Below are 7352 nucleotides of genomic sequence, written 5' to 3' on the forward strand. Positions count from 1 at the left end.
ATAAGCATAAGAGAAGGAAAAAGAAGAGGGGAAAATAAGAAAAGAGAGGAGAAAAAAAGAAAAGAGGGGGGGAAAGAGAAAAAGAGAGAAAGCATATGCTTATGCTTATGCATGAGCGTTCATGCATAAGCATAAGCTTATGAGAGAGATACATAGACAAATGAATATGCTTATGAAAAGAAGATAAAAGGGGATGAAAGAGAGGAAATAAGAGAGGGGAAAAGAAGAAAAGAGAAAAAGAGAGAAAGCATATGCTTATGCTTATGCATGAGCATATGAGCATATGCTTATGAAAAGAGGAGAAAAGATGATGAAAGAGAGGAAATAAGAGAGGGGAAAAAAAGAGAAGGAAGCGGAAGGAAGAGGGGAAAAGAGAAGGAAAAAAGAGAGGGGAAAAGCATATGAGCATATGCTCATGCATAAGCATAAGCATATGAGCATAAGCATAGGCAAATGCATTTGCTTATGAAAAGAAGAGAAAAGAGGATGAAAGAGAGGAAATAAGAGAGGGGAAAAGAAGAGAAGGAAGAGTAAGGAAGAGGGGAAAAGAGAATGAAAAAAGAGAGGGGAAAAGAAGAAAAGAGAGGAAGAAGAGGAAATAAGAGAGGAAGGGAAAGAGGAGGGAAAGAGGGAGGAAAAGAGGAAAAGAGGGGAAGAAGAGGAAATAAGAGAAGACATGGGAAGAAAAGGTTCCTATGCCCATCACTACAGCTAGCGCAAATAATGGAAATAAAAAAAGGAAAAAAGAGGAAGCACTTTCTTACCTGAAAAAGTCCCGCTCGGTGTTTCGTGGACTAGCCCTACAAAAGAGAGGAAACATATCATTTTTCGGATAACTAGCTAGAGGAAGGAGAAGTTTGGAGAAGCAACTTTCCAAAGGGATTGGATTGAGGGCACAAGCATCAGCCTACAAACAAGGAGAAAGCACAAACGGAAGGGAAAGAGGAGGAAGAGAAATACCAAAAAGAGAAGAGGTGAGTCTTCTTTCTTTCACCAAATCTCATTTTTTGTCCTTAATCTTTGAGAAATCAAGCATGAAAATTAGCACATAGGCTTAGCAATGCAAGGAGAAACATGCTTCAATACTCACAATATGAAATCTCACAAAAAATGAACCTACATTGCTTAAAGAGTCACACCTTCTTGAAAAACTTCCTTTCACACAGGGAGAGAGGAAGAAGGGTGGAGAGGGAGAACAAGTGTTGGGAGAGGGGCTTGATAGGGGTGAGGAGTGTGGGTAATAGAGGAGGAAAGCGAGGTCACCGAATATAATGTGGGAGGAGAGATTTTTGCTTTTCTCGCAATAGAGTTGTGAAAGACGACATCGCGTGGGGTTTTGGGTTTTAGTCCCCTAGCGTCGCTATATAGCGACACTTATATCCTAAAAGTGTCGCTATATAGTGATACTTATACCCTAAAAGTGTCGCTATATAGCAACACTTATACTCTATGTGTCGCTATATAGCGACAATTATACCCTAAGTGTCGCTATATAGTGACACTTATACCCTAAAAGTACGAGAAGAAGATGGAGATCACGATATTGAGGAAGAAGATGACGATCATCAAGAATCACCCAACTTTATTGAAGAAGATGATCAAGTCTTAGGTGAATGTACGATGCCAGTGTACGATGATGATATAGGAGATCAACTCGGTATAGAGTTGGAGATAGACTTGTTTGGCACACTAGACTTGGCTGAAGCCGTTGATGTAATGCTCTTCATTGATTTTTTTCATCTCAAACTTGGACATGAATATATGAACTTCAAACTTGATGTACATGCTCTTGTACTTTTATTCTTTCAAAGGATGAAACATGTATGAAAAGAAATTTTTTTAATCATTGGGTAAAACTATCTTTAAAGGTCGATATGGAAAAAAATACTTTCTATAATACGTCGTTATATAACGACCTTATACAAGTCTGACAAGTGTCACTATATAGCGACACTTTTATAAACGTCACTATATAGCGATGTTTATAAAAGTGCCGCTATATAGCAACACTTTTTAAACCCACTTTGCATACCGAGACGATTAGCACCCTGTGTGTAGTAGTGATTTTTTTACTTTGGCCTCCAACTTTTTTCTCTTTTCATCTAGTACATGCACATATGCTGAGAGTGCTCTCAACGGAAGCAAGAACGGAAGAAGGAGAGAGAGAGACAGAGAGCCACACAAGTTTGGTGGGTGCAGAACCACCCTAATCTTCTTTTTCATTTATTTATATATGTGTTTAAGTATTGTACATAACCGGGGTTAAGGCACAGTGACCTTTAACCCCCACAACCTCCCACTTAAAGGACAATGTGCCTTTAAGGGAGAACAACCAGTGAGCATACTATCCAATGCCCATCAATACACGACAATACTCAAACCGCTGACTAGGTAGACTCTTTGTCAGCATATCTGTAGGGTTATCATCTGTATGAACCTTGACAAGCTCTATGCGCTTGTCCTCAAGTACCTCCCTGATGAAATGGTACCTGACCTCAATGTGTTTGGTCTTTGCATGAAAGACCGGATTCCGTGCTAGCTGAATAGCACTCATGGAATCACTATGCAATGTCGGTACACCTGTATGAATCCCCAAATCTCCCACTAGCCGATCAAGCCATATAGCCTCCTTGCAACCCTCTGTGGCTACAACATACTCAGCCTCTGTGGTAGACAAAGCAACGCACTTCTGTGCGCGAGACATCCACGACACTGCACCACCTACAAAGGTGAACACATAACCAGAAGTGGATCTCCTACTATCCACATGCCCTGCATAGTCTGAATCTGTGTACCCAAGTACATGCATGTCTCCTTTACCAAAGCAGATGCACATCTCCTTGGTACCCTTCATGTACCTCATGATGCACTTAATTGCCTCCCAATGCCTCTTTCCTGGATTAGCCATATACCGGCTAACAACTCCCACTACAAATGCAATGTCTGGTCTAGTAGCTATCATAGCATACATAAGACTCCCAACCGCTGATGCATAAGGAACCTTGGCCATCATGTCCCTTTCCTCATCTGATTTGGGACTATCTGTATGACTCAGTTTCACATATGGAGGCAATGGAGTACTCACTGCCTTCCCCCCCTCCATATTGAAACGCTGCAATACTTTTGTAACATACTCTTTTTGTGAAAGCCAAAGGAGTTTCCTACTCCGATCACGCGTGATGCGCATACCAAGAATATGACTTGCAAATCCCAAATCCTTCATATCAAAGGCCTCATGCAACTTGGCCTTTAAAGCATCTAGCTCATAAGTATTCTTGCTAGCCAATAGCATATCATCCACATATAGTGCCAAGATTATCAGGCTATTATCCTTAGCCCTTTTAGTGTAGAGGCAGTGATCAATTTCACTCCTTCTAAAACCCTGGGACCGAATGAAAGCATCAAACTTTTGATACCATTCTCTAGGTGCTTGCTTAAGACCATAGAGACTCTTCTTCAGCTTGCAAACTAAATGCTCTTTGCCCTTTTCTTCAAAGCCTTCCGGCTGCACCATGTAAATTTCCTCATGCAAATCCCCATGCAAGAAAGCTGTCTTGACATCCATTTGCATAAGCTCCATATCCTCTGATGCCACTAGTCCAAGCATGCATCTAAGTGTGGTCATCTTCACAACCGGAGAGAATATCTCATCAAAGTCCACACCCTTCTCTTGCTTGAACCCTTTAGCAACCAAACGAGCCTTGTACCTAGGCACATCATCACCTGTGACCTTCATTTTGTAGACCCATTTACATGGCAATGCTTTCTTTCCATGTGGCAAAGAAACCAAGTCCCAAGTCTTATTCTTCATAAGTGAACTCATCTCTGATTGCATAGCATACTCCCACTTGCGTTTATCCTCACGCATCATAGCCTCTCTGTAGCAAGAAGGCTCCCCGCAATCAGTAAGCATCACATAGTCTACCCCTGGAACAAACCTATTAGGCGGTCTAGACACTCTAGATGATCTTCTCAAGGACATTTCAGCTTGCTGTCCCACTTGCATATCAGCCACATTTGGCTCATCATTTCCACCAATAGATGATCCATCATCTACCCTTGATTGTATACCTGTGAGAGTACTTGGTGGTACCATTTCTTGCAGATTTGATGCATGGACAGCTTGCTGTCTATCAACATGTGCAGGTGGATTCACATCCTCATTTCCACATCCCTCATGGGTGCCTTATGCATCTTCTTCTCATTGAAGACCACATCATGGCTGCATATGATCTTCTTTGCTTCTGGATCCCAGAGACGATAGCCCATCTCTCCACTTTCACCATAACCCAGAAAGATGCATTTCCTAGACTTAGGATCTAGCTTCTTTCGAAGCTCTTTTGGCACATGTGCATATGCCTCACACCCAAATATACGCAAATGAGAGTAAGAGGGCTTCTTGCCACTCCATGCCTCTTCAAGAATACCACCATCCAAACTCTTACTAGGTGATCTATTGATCACATGCACTGCAGTCTTCATTGCCTCAGCCCAAAAACCACCAGAAAGACTTGCATTGGAAAGCATGCATTGCAACCTTTCTTGAATGGTACGGTTCATCTTTTCTACAACTGGATTTTGCTCTGGAGTACGAGGGGATGTAAGCTCCCTCTTAATCCCACGAGTATCACAAAAATGCTGAAAGTCATGAGAGAGATACTCTCCACCATTGTCAGTCCGTAGGCATTTAAGCGTTCTACCTAACTGATTCTCAACCAAGGCCAGCCATTTCTGAAATACTTGGAACACATCACTCTTCCGAGCTATAGCATAAGCCCACAGTTTCCTAGTTGCATCATCAATGAATGTCACATAGTATTCAGCCCCGCCTAATGACCGTGTAGGCATGGGACCACATACGTCTGAATGCACCAAATCAAGCATTTCAAACTCTTTCTTTTCCCTTCTTTTATGGGCTGATTTAGTCTGCTTCCCATAGAGACAGTGCTCACAAAATTCAAAATCAGAGAAACTCAAAGGCGGTACATAACCCAAACGGCATAAGAGTTTCATTCCATTCTGGCTCATGTGCCCCAACCTACAATGCCACAAAGAAGTGCTTGGCTGCTCGGTTATTGCAACAACATGATCAAATACCCCTGATACATGTAAGGGATACAAAGTCCCACACTTGGCACCCCTGGCCAAAAGCATAGAGCCCTTTTGAATTTTCCAACTTTGAAAGCCAAAAGTGGTGTGAAAACCAGCATCATCTAGCTGACCCACTGAAATAAGACTCTTGGTCAGCTTAGGCACATGTCTCACATGTTTCAAAACAAATGCAGACCCATTTGCAAAAGAAAACTTTATGTCACCTGCTCCCACTATGTCACATGCATAGTCATTTCCAAGATGCACACAACCTGTCTTTCCACTGTCATAAGTGGAGAACCATTCCCTATGGGGAGTAACATGGAATGAAGCACCAAAATCCAAAATCCAATCTTGGGAATATGCATCATCTGAAGTGGTAAGCAACTCTGTAGATAAACTAGACATGAAGAGAACATCATTGTCACTATCATGTGTGACTGCATTGATCTCCTCGATCTTCACTTTTCCTTTGTCCTCCCTTGGACTCTCTTCCTTTTGATTTGCACCCCAATTTGCATTCTTTTTCTTATCCTTTTGCTCTCTTTTCAGCTTGTAGCAATCCTTTTTCATATGGCCCTTCTTGCCACAATGGTAACACTCAATGTTCCGTGCCCTGGATTTGCTACGTGACTTCACTCTTTCTTGGGACTTCCCCCTTTTAAGGCTGCATCCTGCTTGTTGCCATCCATAGACTTCCGTCTAATCTCCTCGACCAACAAGCTACCCACAACATCATCAAATTTCAGTACTCCACCAGGTGCAGAGTTACTGACAGCTGTACGGAAGGTATCCCATGAGGATGGCAATGAACATAAGAGAAATATTGCCTTAGTCTCCACATCAAAATTCATTTTCTGAGCCTGAAGCTGGCTGAAAATAATATTGAATTCATTCAAGTGAGAAGCAATGGAGACCCCTTCCTTCATCTGCAGCTCAAACAACCTCTTCATGAGGTAAACTTTATTAGAGGCAGTTTCCTTCTCATAAGTGGCACACAGTTTCTTCCACAAATCTTCCGTAGTCTGCTCATTTACTACTGTGAAATAAACTGACTCTGCAAGATGAAGTCTAATAGTAGACTCTGCTAATGCATCCAACTCATTCCAATCATCCTCAGACATATTTGCAGGCTTAGCTTCAATCCCTGCCAAGGGTTTAATCTGCTTCTTTTGAATAAGCACATCCCTTATTTGTTCTTTCAACAAAGAAAAGTTTGTCCCATCAAACTTTTTAATGCTGAAAAACTCCTTTTCAGGCATGGAAGAGGATGCCATGATGCAAATGAAACAAAATCCCAAATGCTAGTCCCTGCAAGAGAGAATCACACCAAATACCAGGTGCACCCAAATGTGTATGCCACAATAGACTGAAATATCACAAAAAACTCAAAGCTCAAAGCATCAAAAGATGCATCTGACTCATGTGCATATACTATGCATCCATATGAGCAAATCTGGCCCAAAAGAAAATGCCAATAAGTGCCAAATGACTCAAGCATAAACACTGTCCACTGGCATATGCATCAATAATGTCTCATCCAAGAGAGCATAGCACTATCAGTGCATCACTTGCAATGTGTCAAAGCTGTCCCTCAGCATAAAATAGCATCCATGTGCAAAGCGTCCATAAAAAATAGCATCCCACAAGGCAATTTAGGCCTATCAGCGCATCCAACAAGGACCGCAATGCATCCAAATGGCCTATAAATCATCCATTGCAACCTAATGCATACCACGAATGAGCGCACACTACTCAAACTGCAACCAGAGTGATCTACGTAAGGTATGCTCAAGGAATCATAGTCCCACGGTAATGAGCGCTACTGAAAATAGAACCTGAGATGCTTCAAAACATGGGCGCCATTGCATAATTGGACTCAGCAAGAAAATCTGCAAATATCTCTCTTCTGCCAGAACTCCAAAATCCCAACCGATGAGTGAGAAATGGGAGTCAATACTTATCCACTGCCATGTGGCATAAATCTAAGGTTTCAAAACCTTAGTATGAAAAATGCATAATAGAGAGACGAAATCGAATACACAGAGATTTATAACTCTGAAAATCCTCCACCGAATCACGCAAGAACTGATAGGTAGGGGTTTTTGGGCGTCCGAAACGCAATGGGACAGACGGTTTTGGAAACCGTGGTCTCAATCACTGGGTCCAACACACGTACTGAAAAACGTTTTTGGAAACAGAGCTGTTTGTAAACTCCACCGGAGTGCGAATGATGAGCAACATAGCAGTTTTAGGACCTC

The sequence above is a fragment of the Dipteris shenzhenensis genome, chromosome 2 (assembly GCF_047967505.1).
Source record: "Dipteris shenzhenensis isolate YYH24624 ecotype China chromosome 2, Dip_SZ_1.0, whole genome shotgun sequence".
Lineage (NCBI taxonomy): Eukaryota > Viridiplantae > Streptophyta > Polypodiopsida > Gleicheniales > Dipteridaceae > Dipteris > Dipteris shenzhenensis.